A 13820-nucleotide genomic window follows, 5' to 3' on the forward strand; every position below is an offset into this window, starting at 1 on the left:
TAAGGCTGCAGTGAGTGTCGATGATGAGGGGAAATTAGAAAGTGTTGTTCAGGACTCACACTTTCGACCACATTTAAGCCTTGTCATTCTTTGCTGGTTCCTTTTGCTGCTGCATTCTGACCATACAGAGGATCTTCCATAGAAAAACCAGGTTATATAACCAACATTTCAACAATATTATCATCAGCAGAAAACAACTGAAGGCAGAAGAAGCTTGTGAGAAGATTTGTATTTATTGCATTTCTTTTTCTGCAGTGACATCATAAATACCATTTAATGAATGTGCAGTTTGATTTTATGATACTTTCAGTAGTGAAAATGGATACCATGTAATGTGCAGCTCATCTACAGAAGCCTGTACGCTGCTCAGTCCAGTTGTTTACTGTGTCCCTGGGATTTAGTGCTATCAGAGTGTGAAGCATGCAACAAAGAGTTGGGAAACAGATGAGCCCACACTTGAGATAGACTGCAATAAACTCTGATCTATTTACTGACAAGAGCAGGAGAATTCCCTATCCATTCTCTTAACAAGGCAAAAAGACAAGACGACAGTGAGGGGCAGTGATGGATTGAGCTTCAAACTAATGATGGGATTTATTCAGCCACAGAACATCACTATTCTGGAGGGAAACAAACAACCAGAAAACCATCCATGGATCAAACTACGCTGCATGACTTCACAGGATCATTAAAAGAAAAGTTGATGGGATGTTAAACTTTTGTCTCTACTATCACATTCGTTTGTATAATGTTAACATGGTAAGATTTTGATTATAATCTGTTTTATGTATTTGTTTTGTTTTATTAAAAGACAATAGATTGCATCTTTTACAACCAATCCTAAAAAGCCAGAGTATGAATTACCAAACATAAAACAACACCTCGGACAAACCAAACACAACAACAAATCCATCTACAGAGAAAGAAATAGATAAATAATTTAGTAAAAGGGAATTACTGGTAATAGAAACTAGTTTCTGAAGGTCATCATCTCATTTTTTCATTACAGAAAGTACATTTGTCTACTTCATGATTTATTAAAACAGTGCTGTGTAATTTGACAGCTTTTCCATTGGTTCTCTTCAGAAGCCAGTTCTTAAGAGGATAGACATTTCTTTGATAAAATATCTCCTTGTGGCAACGGAAATCCAACAAACATCCACTTACGTTGTTAGTTTCTTAGGACTTTTTTCCTTTTATTTATTTTTTTTAACCTGTTTTCGTGCCACAAACTCAGCTTCATGAATACAAGCATCAGTTTAATTCCCACAAAGTTGACTTTTTGACAGCATACTAACTATTTAGCTTCTGTTATATTATAAAGGGAATTCACAATAATATGAATCTAATTAATATGCAGTATTTTACAAAAGCCTTACGACACCCTTAGCTATACAAGGTCGTGATGAGGATAATATATATTTTGCAGTAAGACAACGCAAGGAAATATTGGGCAAAGCACTAAAACCACACAAAAAATATATGAACTACAAGGCTTCTACAGGAAACAGTTGGTATTCAGTGTGATTCATCTCACTATCCATGTGACAAAAAGTAGTTCAAACAATAAGAAACAGTGTTGAATGAAACCTGGTGTAAAACACTGAAAGATCTGTTCAGTAAATCTTATATTGTTTGTGCAGAAGAGCTCAAGTACAAAGGAAGGTCACATTAAATACTTAAGTCATTTTTTCCCTCAAATTCTTGTTTTTAATATTGTTCTATATTTCAAGTGTATCTTGTTTCAGAGACTGAGAAATACATATGAACATTTTGCCATTTCATCATTATACTCTTGCTAAAACAACAAACCTGTGTCCTAAACTTTTACACGGTACTGTGTTTACAAATAAATAAGTTATATAAAGGTATAAAGATTAAATGTGCTCGCCGTAAATCTGCCTTAGGGTTTTTGAGTAAAACTCCGTCCATCCCAGCAGGGGTGCTGATCTGACTTCATGACCAGACCTGCCTACAGGCGACAAATAAAACTCCATCTCAGACATCATCTCGGACAAAAAGTTATAAAATAAAAGTCAGGGATCTCTTTAACTGACCCTCTCTAAAAGATGGAAATAACTAAAATAAAACAAAATAAAATAAAATAAAATAACCTTCTTTAAATGTAAAAATGTAGGCTTTTTAAGAATTCTGACACAATTGAGAACAAAACAGAAAACATTTGACATAATTCCGGTCGACAAGTGAATTCAGTCAAATCTCAACTTTCAACACACTGAAGATGTATAATGTATATTTTTCTTTGTTATTATTCTGTTTGTGTATCCTAACACAGTTTACCAGTACCTCACTGTTGTGTGTGTGATTGATTCACAATAAATGAGGTGGTCAATGTTTGCTTCTAGCCATTTTAGCCAGTGAGCTTTGAGTTCAACATCCCACTGACCTGCCTTACGGCCACTCTTCTCTCATCTAACAATCGGCTTTCTGTCAACAATGGTCACATTAACCATCAACAACACATAGTGTATTACATTTGCTGTATGAGTTTCAATATCCCCTCTAAAAATAACAGACAGACAAATAATGTTATATAAGTGTGTCTTGATTTGCTTCTGTTTTCTCTTTTGTTAATTAACACTAGGCGTGTTATATTTCCACAGTAATTTTCAAGCAGGAAATAAGGGACATATGCAAGAGTTAAAGTAACGCAAAGCAGAAATCAACTTGTTGCTTGAGGGTAATTTATTTGATCTAAAAGCATTTTTGCCCTCTGGGTGTTTAGTGACCACTGTCCTCATAATCAATGAAAAGAAAAGAAAAGAAAAGAAAAGAAAAGAAAAGAAAAGAAAAGAAAAGAAAAGAAAGAATAAATAGAAACATGGCAGTTGCTTCATGTTATAATCACATTGACAACATACTCCTTTGTCCTGTTGATCATAAATCTGACCCTCCGTCTTCATTAATTGCCATGAAGCTACACAAAGCTCAGCACTGCACATTTATAACAGGAGATGAGAAACTATTTTTGGTAAGATTCCTCTCTGAGTTGCAATTATCACGCGTGAACGCACAAAGCTGTTGATTGCCGAGCACCAGTTATTCCTTATTCACAGTCTGTTGCTCTGAAAGAGGTGCTGATTTCACAGTTATCAATCAGTTTGGTCAAAGCATTTACTGTACCTTTACTTTGCAACGCCACACATTATAAGACACAAAAAAGATGGGGAACATATGAGAAAAATTAAGCATAAAACACACCTAAATGTCAGATACTTTTATAATATGTCATTCCTGGTCGTTGGAAAATGTCCTCTGAAGATTCATGTTGTGGCTGTACATATCTCCTGCCTGATATAACCTGACATTATGCTTTCACTTGTGTGTTTTTATGGGTTCTATAAGTGCGTGAGTATATTTCATCACAAAACGATTCGGTCAGCCTTCCTCTGACAGATTGTCACTCAGAAGAAGACAGTGATTACATGTGCATTTCTGCATGTGTGTAAGAAAATGGACTCAATCACTCAGATGACAATGAAAATGAAATTCAAGCCACGTAATACAAATGTAAATTGTTTCTCCGCTCTGATAATAGGTTATTCTAAAATCAATAGCACACTTTAACAAATTGTATTCTTTGCGTGAATATTTGTAGAAATACCAATAATGAGTTTCCTATTAGAAGTCATTTGAGAACATCAATGGTAATTTCTTGTCTGTCCAACTGATTTACATAAAGAACGGAGGCATATTTCAGGACCAGATGTGAAAGCAATATAAATTGTATTTTCCAAACACTGGACTGAATGAGGAAAGAAAAGGTGAAAAAATGGAGATCTTGTGATTCATTACTGCTCGTCAGGTGGCAGACCTAAGCACAAATCCTCTGTCTCGGTGCATTATTATAAAACAAGACATGTCATATACACACTCTCAAATCATTCAAAGGCTATGACTGAAAATACCCTCAGTTATTCAGTAATGTGCAATACTTGCTATTTTCTTTCAGGAACACATAATTAACAATAAAAGGCCTACACACCTACTGCCAACCAAAAGCATCCACTAATCTAAAATGTTAATAACTTCTGACACACTAATCCTATCAGTATATGTAAATAATTCAGGTAAAATACAGTTTGTTATCTTTTCATTGTTTTCAGATTTGACCCATTTGGGCGTTCAGAGGCTCTGTAGTGAATGTGGAAACATTGTCATCTTCTGCAACACTGATTCACCAGTAGAACCCACGGATTTTGACAAATGATAGTAGTAAAAGTCACTTTTTCTTCAGTTTTGTCTGTTCTGATGTAATAACCTTTGAATTTACTGTGAGACTTAATAAACATCAACATGATCAGTAAATTAAATACAGCAAAATGTCTGAATTTCACTGAAAAAATTCAAAACGTTAAGGTTAATATTATAATAAATGGTGATAAATCAATTAGGACAGATTAAATGTAGAGAAAAATTCATTTATATATCTTATTGCACATTGAAAAGTTCCTGTCTCTTACTTTTAAGCAGTCAGAAATATTCAGCCAGCTGTTTTCTGATCCCTTTTGGACCCTAATACTGAGCAGAACTATATGGGAATATTATTGAACCTTAGTTTTATTTGTCCAGATTGAACATATGATGTTGTAGGAATGAAACACTTATTTTTTCCAGATAGACAGCATGTTATACATATGTTTCTCTTGTTGAGTTTTTTGTATGTGTTCGACAACGTGAGAATTTCTAATGTTTTATCATGTGTTGTATACTATTTTGCTATTTTATGTTTCTTGTTAGTCATGTTTGTATAATTTATATATTTACCTATTTTAACCCATAAAATGACTTTTGTATCAGTTCCCAAATAAATTTTTCTCTCTATTTAACCTTTCTTAAGTGATTTATCACCATTTATATTAATATCTTCCTCTGTATTTTGTAAATTTTTGGTGAAAATCTAATATTTTCTTTGAGTAAAGTTAAGGGTTATTATATCTGAAACAGAGAACATCGAAGAAAAACTGACTTTTCCTGCAAAGATATTAATAACTGGACATAAAACAAGTCTCTCCATCCACTGCCACTGATCAAACTCCATGGGTTTTAATGGTGAATCTATGTTATAGAAGATAACGGTGTTTCCACATTCTTCTGAACATCCAAATGGGTCATATCTGATGACCATGAAAAGATGACAAACTGTATTTTACACCAATTATTTACATGTATTGATAGGATTACTGGATTAACAGATAGCCTATTAAATAGTTTACATCAATAAAATAAAGGCAGAACAAGGAAATACAATAACTTAAGAGCAGAAACAAAGGTATACGTGCTTGTAAAATGTGAAGGTTGTGGTGGAAAATGATGCATTGTAGACAAAAGGTACATAAAATGGGTGCACTAAGGGTTAAGTATTTCCTTTTGATACATGTGGGGTAGGATTGGAAGTGTTTGGTGGTTTTTATGAGGACTGGTGTTCAGTTTTCGGCCGCGTTCTATAACTAATGAAAAGAAATGGCTACAGTAAAAGCGAGGGAGCATGGGAGGATAAAGAGGATGCTGGGGGATTTATGTGCAGCAGTAGTCTTTGGAATGGGCCTTTATGCTCTGTGGCTTTACTTTAAACTGCCAACATAGTTTTTTATGGACAAGCTGAGAGGTTTGCAGGAGCAATACAAATACATCCAAAAACTAATCTAAGATACAGTACCGTGTAAAAGTCTCAGGCAGCTTTTAGATTTGTTGTTTGAGCAAAACTATGACCATACATATGCATTTCTCAGTCTTTACAGTAGCATATGTACAACTGGAATATGCAGCAAACATGTAAACAATATCAAAAATGTATTATAGAAGCTATGTGGAATCATTTGGACAGACAAAAGGTTAAAAAAAAACATGAAACTCAGGGACGTTCTGAAGGTGAGTCATATAATACAATATTGAAAACATCCAAACAGTCGACCTAACAGAGTCGAAGATTTACTGAATCCAAATGAAGGTCACAGTAAATACTGACTTTACCTGTAGAGGCTGTTTAATTCAATTCAATTCAATTCAATTCAATTCAATTCAATTCAATTTTATTTGTAAAGCCCTATATCACAACAAGGTTGCCTCACAGGGCTTTACAGGATGAGTTGAATATGAAATGTTTAGGATATGTAGGATATGTTTAGTTCTGGTTTATTCATTCATTGTGTGCGGGTTTTAATACTGTCATTATTGTCCACATATTTCCAACCTATATCTTGCTAACCCTGCCAAAACAACAAAGCTAAAGCCTACCTTAGACTTTTTCACTGTATTTTTTATTCATTTAAATAAATAACTACATAAATAATTCCCACTGCTATGGATCTCTTAGTAAAAACAGTAACAGAAGATGTATAGTGGTAATGATGTGATCTGGAGTGGGATGATGGGAATTGAGGTTTTCACTACCATTGAACATCTGTCTGATGTAATATAAGGAGAAACTACACTACTGCCCATAAAGTGGGAATAAAATACTTTCAGATATCCTCATGAAATGATTGTGACAATGTGATTTATTCTTAATAGATACGGTGTAACTGGGACTTGGTATGAAATCACTGCACCTGGTAAAAGTTGATTACTGATGTGTAGAAACAGGAACAGAGAGAGAGGAATGCGTCTGAAAACAAAATTATTCCAACTTTATTCAGAGTGTTTATTGTCACGTGTACAGTTAAGGACCAGGTTTCCCAGCACAATGAAAATCTTACTTTCCACACTGAATACCCCAAGAATTTAAGATACATATAAAAGCTAAAGTAAAAAATTGAAATCGAAGAATTTAAGAAATTACAAAATTTAAAACAAAGTTGCATTTAAAAAACGGCATGCAAGAGAAAAAAGAGCATAAAGAATATAAAAAAGTATAAACAACAATTACTAAGAAAAAAATATATATTTACATAAATGTGGAACATCTTGGTAATTGACCTGGGTAATCTGGGGAAAAGTGTAAAATTACAGACAAAGTTATATATTAAAGTTTAGTGACATATTCACATTATGTCAGTTCATCCTAATAAAACACGCAAATGTAATTAAATGGCACCTATATGAAAACTAAGAATTTCACTGAATTTTAATATTTGATATAAGCAAATATATTAACATTTATAGCACAGGCTGTTGCATAGTTAATTTCAACATTTATTCATTGTAATATAGTTTGATTTATATTACTAAATAAGTTCAATTGCTTTCCTCTATAGGTAAATATAACTGTCTGTTTTTCTCGTTACCTCTTTGCCACTTCTTATAAACAGCAACATAAACATGAGAAGTATTCACACTAGCCTTTTTCTTTTAAAATCATAAATCATAAAAAATATCAAAGCCATATACTAGTGCTTTAAGACCACAGGTTTCATATTAAAACATGAATTCCCTTCCAAGCAAGTGCACCATCTCATACATTTATATTAATGGGAACTTATACTCAAATCCTGGATGAATGTTCTAGCCAAAGGATTTTTTTCAGCTTATCTCAACCAAGAGCAAGTGAGTTACAGTGTAATCTGTGGATCGGCTGAGGCTTTATACCACTCTCAACACACTGCTCGAGTAAGATTACTTTGAAATATAGACCGCTTTCAAAAGAGTTCCCCATTTAAACCTATCTGATATTAGTCCTATCTCCAAGAAACAGCAGAGGAATTTCTTACCCAAAAGGAAAGAAAAATACAGAGAATCGATAAGCACATTGACTTCCACTGTTGAATGTGATTTCAGCTATATAGCCCCCCCCCCCCCCCACTCACACACAGAACATAGTGTTCAGGACATGAATGAGCAGTCAATTAGCTATTACAGTGTTCATCTGTCTGTATGTAATACCCCGCCTGTCAATCAGACACAGTCGGTGCATGGAGATAATGATGCTCTCCAAAGTTGATAAATCCGAACACATGTGAGTCATCCTGTCTGTCACAGTGCAAACAATCAGAGGAGAAAGACTCACAATCTGATTTGTAAGTCTGATGTAGCATCTGTTTGTGAAACTGAGCATAAGTTGTTTTGAAAAACTGCCGAGGTCAGGTGGGGAACCAACATCAGGTGTGGAATGGGACGTGGATCCCAGAGGGGACCGCTGTGGGAAGCGTACTGTAAAATTGGGTAGCAGCGGCAGGTTCACTACACCTTGTTAAGTCCCAGAGTACTTGACAAACTGCAGATAAATACCCCAAAAATGCTCATTCAGAGGAACCGTTTGACATCTGTTATGCAAGATGACTAATTCTCTAACACACTGGAATGCTTCAGAACATCTGGCAGTACCAATTAGACATGCAAGATTGACCACTTGGGCCACAAGAGAGCATTTTGTTTTGAAGTTTTGGAAAGAGTAAACTGGCTCTGAATATATTTTGCTGTATAGAACTAAAGCTGACCAATAAACTGTCTTATCATAGCCATCAGTATATCATCATGAAAGTTTAAGAGTGCCGGAAATGCAATGAATAAGAAATGTCATTTCACTTACCTGTGCCATGCATTCACACTCAGCATGTGAACATCTGACCTATCAGATGGAGCTCTGGATACATGGACCAATCATTTACACCATGTGGCCAAACAGATGGAGCCCCTGCTAGTTGCCACCTACCTCCGATTAATTGGTGCCAATCTGGTGTCGGCTGTGAGGTTAGTTTATTTATGGCAACTCGTGTTATTGTCTGAAAACTGAACAATGTTATAATTCAAATACAGTCCTAAAGGGAACATACTATATCAGACCTGATGAGATTATGCACCTGGATCCAATTAATACTCTGCCTGGCCAAAAAAATAAATAAAGCCACACATGCAATATTTCACTGCACCACTTTTGGTTTGGATTACAGGAGACATTCACTGTGACATCTTTTTTTTTTTGCCACATAATGCTTATGTAGTGTTAAAATAAGGTTCATAATATTTTTTCCATCGATAGTGGCTTTAATTTTTGATTTGAATACGAAACATTTCAGTAGAACAAATCTTAAAAAGATGTGTTTGCCCTGTTGTGGAGTGGTTTTGTAGAATAGAATGGAACAAAATATCAAAGTGTGAAAACATCATGAAATTTCAAAAGATATATAAAACATTATTTTTCATAGATATAGTGGCAGTGAACGAGAGTAAAACAGTAATAGTTCTTGATGGTACGTAATCATTTGTTCTCTCTTTTGTAATACAGTGACTGACCTGTTCTTTGTTATGGACTGTATCCATTGGCTGATTGGCCAGGTCATGTGGAATTGGGGCGGGACAATGTGGGCTCGACTTCTTCCTGTTCCTTTTCAGACACTGAGTGTTGTGGAGGAGTCACAGTGAAATTGTTGTACACTTGTGTGATACTTATTTTCTTTTGTGGATGATTTATTTTCATATATTGGAGTGTCCTTTTGGATCAGGAATTTCTTTTGCCTACTTATGTTTGAAGGGAAGTCCATCTATATGCGTAATACAGCTATGAAATGGACGATGAAATGGTTTATTTTGATATGTCAAACACTGTTAGGAAATGTAGTTATGAAATGGACAGAATTTGTTTTGATATGTAAAGTATTTTTTTGTGTTTTGTGCAGGATTGTTTAGAATTTATTTTGACATGCGTAAGATTTGTTAGGGTACTTTAAGGAACTGACATGGGATTTTGTGATCAGTAGAAAAAGATGGGGTAAGGGGGCAGGAGTATATAAGTTGTACTTCATCCCACTCCTTTTCGCATGTTTTTTTTTGTTTTTACTTTTTTTGGGGGGGGTTTTGATATTCAAAAAAATAAATAGATAATAATAATAATTATTATTATTGATGATTGAGAACCAGACCGCTGCATCAAGTCTTCATCACATCCTAATTTAGAATCTGAACTTTATGGTGGCTAATCCATGTGTGAAAATGATGTCTCATTCTCCCTGAACTATTCTGTCACAAGCCTGATGATCCTGATCAGTCCTGGCATTGTCCAATCTTTTTGACATTAGAGACACGAGAGGCTACTTACTGCATTAGTTAGAGTTAAATAACTTGTTACAGTTGAAACATTATTAACCACTGCAGTACAGACTGATGAAAGGATCTGAACTATTTGCTTCGTTAAATCCAGTGAATGTTTCCTGGTTATAAAAAATAAACCCCAATAGGTTGATGCTGGACTCTAAAATGAAGTACAGGTTCATTATTTCACACATACATGCTTTTTAACACTTTCACAGGAAAGAAAATGAAGTTTATAGCAGTCAAATAAAAACAATGCGGTCCATTTCCTGCATCAGATACTTCAAAAACGGTAAAGGTGAATGTGATATTTTATTCTTTTGTTCATTGTTTACCATAGAACCAAACTTCCTTGAAATTATTTATAGGATTTCTCCTCTTGAGGACTTGAATTTCTGACTTCTATTTCAAGAGTCCCTGGAGGTCCATGAGGCCCTCATAAAGTCAGACAGACCATTGTAGTCCCAGATGTGGTGACTGACAGAGCATTATGATATTCAGTTAGCTGAGAGCACCTGCTCCCAGTCTGTAATGAGTTTGCAGAGTTTTCCTCACATGAAGCAAATGGCAACAACCTGATGGAAACTGTGAACCAAGGCAGAAAATAGAACAACAGCTTACATGAAGCTGGGACACGGTGGCTCTATTTGAATCACTTGTCACCTTAACATGCTTTTCGACACATATGTTATGTCATTTAATTATTTCCTTGTGGTACCTTTGGATTGGAGTAATCACATGTTGTTCCCTAAAGACATGTTCTGCTCTGGTCTGTCTTCATTTTTATTTCATCTATTGCCTTATTGTTCTGTGCATGTGGTCAAAGACATTGGTATTTGTGAAGGGAATGAATATGATTGTAACCAGTGAATAAAGACAGATTATACATTTTCACAGTCACAATGATTAACTCAGCGTCTAACAGACTAATAAACTCAACAAAAGATAGTTAATAAATGAGTGGGTCTTTTGTAACAGCATATAATGAAGTGTATAAAAATTCAATGAACACACTCTTTTCCTTTTTAAAGATTAATGACTAAGATAATTAAGAACTATATGAGGTACATTTTATTGCTATATATAGAACTATTGTTGTTAATAATATAATTAAGCTCCATTAAATATTTGTACTTAAGTGCATTAGGACTTGTATCAACACTATTACATCATCTACAACTTCAAGAAATATTGGTGAGAATTTTTTCTTGGACAAAAAATAGCTACTAATGATGTGGGGAATTTTACTATTCCTCAGTGCCACATTTGAGCCAAATTGGAACCTTCTGAGTGTGTTTGCATCTGGCAATCCCTGATTGTTAATTAGATATCATGTTAAACTGTCATTCAGTGTTTGGTTGACTTATTTAATTTGCTCCATCCCAAATGTTCCGCTCCTCCTTATCTCCGGGAAACAGTTGGGCCAAAGCCATCTCTCCGCTGGCTCTTGTCGGGCTGCTGCAATCCTGGTGACTTCACACATGGAGCAATCCTTTTGTGCTGCCTCTCAGAGGCTCTGATACCTCACGTCTGTCCTGTCAGCCTTTAGACAGACATTTAATTAAAAGAGCAGCGATGCTGAGATGTTTTTCACCGTCCCACCTTGAGCCGTATCACTGGACTTCACTTCTTTGCTTGACTAGATCAAGATGAAATCAAGGCACCAAGTTATTGCATTTCATGCTTTAAAACTCATGTGGTTACATGGTTAAAACTATAAGAGCTGAGAATCAGGCATTATAGTACGTTTAGATGCACACTGAATATTGTCTGTGGTGATTACATTTCAGTCATTGTAAATTAGAATGAAGCGTGACAAGTGATACCATCAAATATTACCCAGCACTGATATGAATCAACATGAAGATTCCTAATTGTTTGGATAATTGTTTTTTAATGTCACTCCTCTAATGACTGAACACAGATGAAACCCTCATCTCATTGTAGCGTATGATCACTGATGTGAATTAAAGAGAAAATATACCTCAAATTTGATTGAATAAAGATATATTAATATAAAATGAGTGGGATTACCTTGGAAGGAAATGATATTTGTTCTGTAGAGATTTATAGCCAATATAGAATAACAGTGTACCTGTCAATCTCCCCAGTGTTTATTCACTTTAAATCAGAGATATTTTTTTCACACACACTTTCACAAATATTTCTATCAGAACTAAAGATATGAAACCCAAAAGATGTTCTGGCAACTTCTTTTGGACACAAATTGTTTCTTGCTGTTGCTGACACCTAACATTAAAATGTGGACATTTTGATGCCAAATGAGTCACATATTTCTAAAGTTAAAACCTTGGCATGTGATGACTTGGAACTGAAGAATTGGTTTTTCAAGACTATACTTTAGGGTGGGTATGATTTCACAGATGTTACACATGACATGAAAGCACATTTCCAAGACATCTACAAAAGCTTGAATCCAGAGACAAATGTACCCACAATGTCATCCTGAAAGGCAGTGTCTGGGCAGAGTGATAACCCCACAGCACCATTATTTACTTTGAAATATAAGGAATCTGAGAGAGGAAACTGTGACATAAGTTCTTTTGCCTCAAACTTTTAGCATCACTTTAAAAGGGCCGTTGAAATGTTCTTTGTAATAATGGCTTTGCAAACACAGACGCATACTATATATTTACACGTGGATGTGCCTGTCACTGCCTGGTACTACAGCACTATGAGCGTTTTGCAGTGTTATTGTGTTAGATTTGAAACCAGCACATGTTGGAAGGCATCTTTTATTAGCTGTTGTTGGACCATGACTTGTAATTCCATTTCTTCGCTGTTTTAACCCTCGGCCCTCACCGCAGGGTATTGTCCTCAGTTCATCGTCCATCTGTCCGTCCATCCATCCATCCGTATGTGCAAAAACTTTGGTGTGGACTGAAGGCTGAGGGTTTTGAAGTGCGGGCATGTTATGTTGTGTTTTTCCTTTGTAATTTAAAGGCTTAGGGTGTCTTAGAGTGAAACTGCAGACTGTAACCAACAGAATAAAAATGTGAAAGGACCTTGTGAGTGTGTGGTTTGTTGTGTTATATTTTTCAAAGATTAAGAGCCTACCAATAACAAACAGGCCTTTTACTCCTCCTTGTACATTTAAGGTTCCTTTTAGAAAAGAGTGCAAATTAATTGCTTCATCGCTTTCTTTTGCAAAAGACTTGTACTGTACTGTGACCTTGACAAGGAGAAGAAAAAGAAAACAGAGAAACTTCTTTTGTTATCTTATTATTTCCAGATATTTTTTAAAACTATATAAAAAAAACTCCTTGCCATAGCTGTATACAAGCAAACATACACAGTCATCCCAGCCCCACAATATGTTCCATTAGTCATATTTAACTTCTCCTCTCTTTACTTGAATAGACTCTGATCCACAGTGATTCCTCAGTGAATATGAGGAGCATTGCAGGATTTATTTGAAAGAACTGAACCAAACTGACACTTAGGTAACAAACAAAGCACAAAGTATTGGGCATCATCAGACAATGTGGCAAAAAGAGACTATAACAGGATGATAAAGAGATGTCAGTCAATACAAATACTAATCATGTAACAGTTACAAAATCAGGACAGGATAGTCATGAACAGCTGCATTATGACTAAGCACAGTTAAATAATAAAGACTGTTTCATTGGGTTCATTTCTCTGATTGATGTTTTGTTTGAACATAAGCAGTGATTATAACAGTCTGTTGGCTCTGATTATGCTTCAAGTTGTCTGCCAGGGCTAATATGATACTAATTTTGCATCTACAAGGTTTTATTCAGGCTCCATTATCTTTGTTTGTTCATCAGTAAGCTGGATACTTCAACAAC

The sequence above is a fragment of the Sphaeramia orbicularis genome, chromosome 21 (genome assembly GCF_902148855.1).
Source record: "Sphaeramia orbicularis chromosome 21, fSphaOr1.1, whole genome shotgun sequence".
Lineage (NCBI taxonomy): Eukaryota > Metazoa > Chordata > Actinopteri > Kurtiformes > Apogonidae > Sphaeramia > Sphaeramia orbicularis.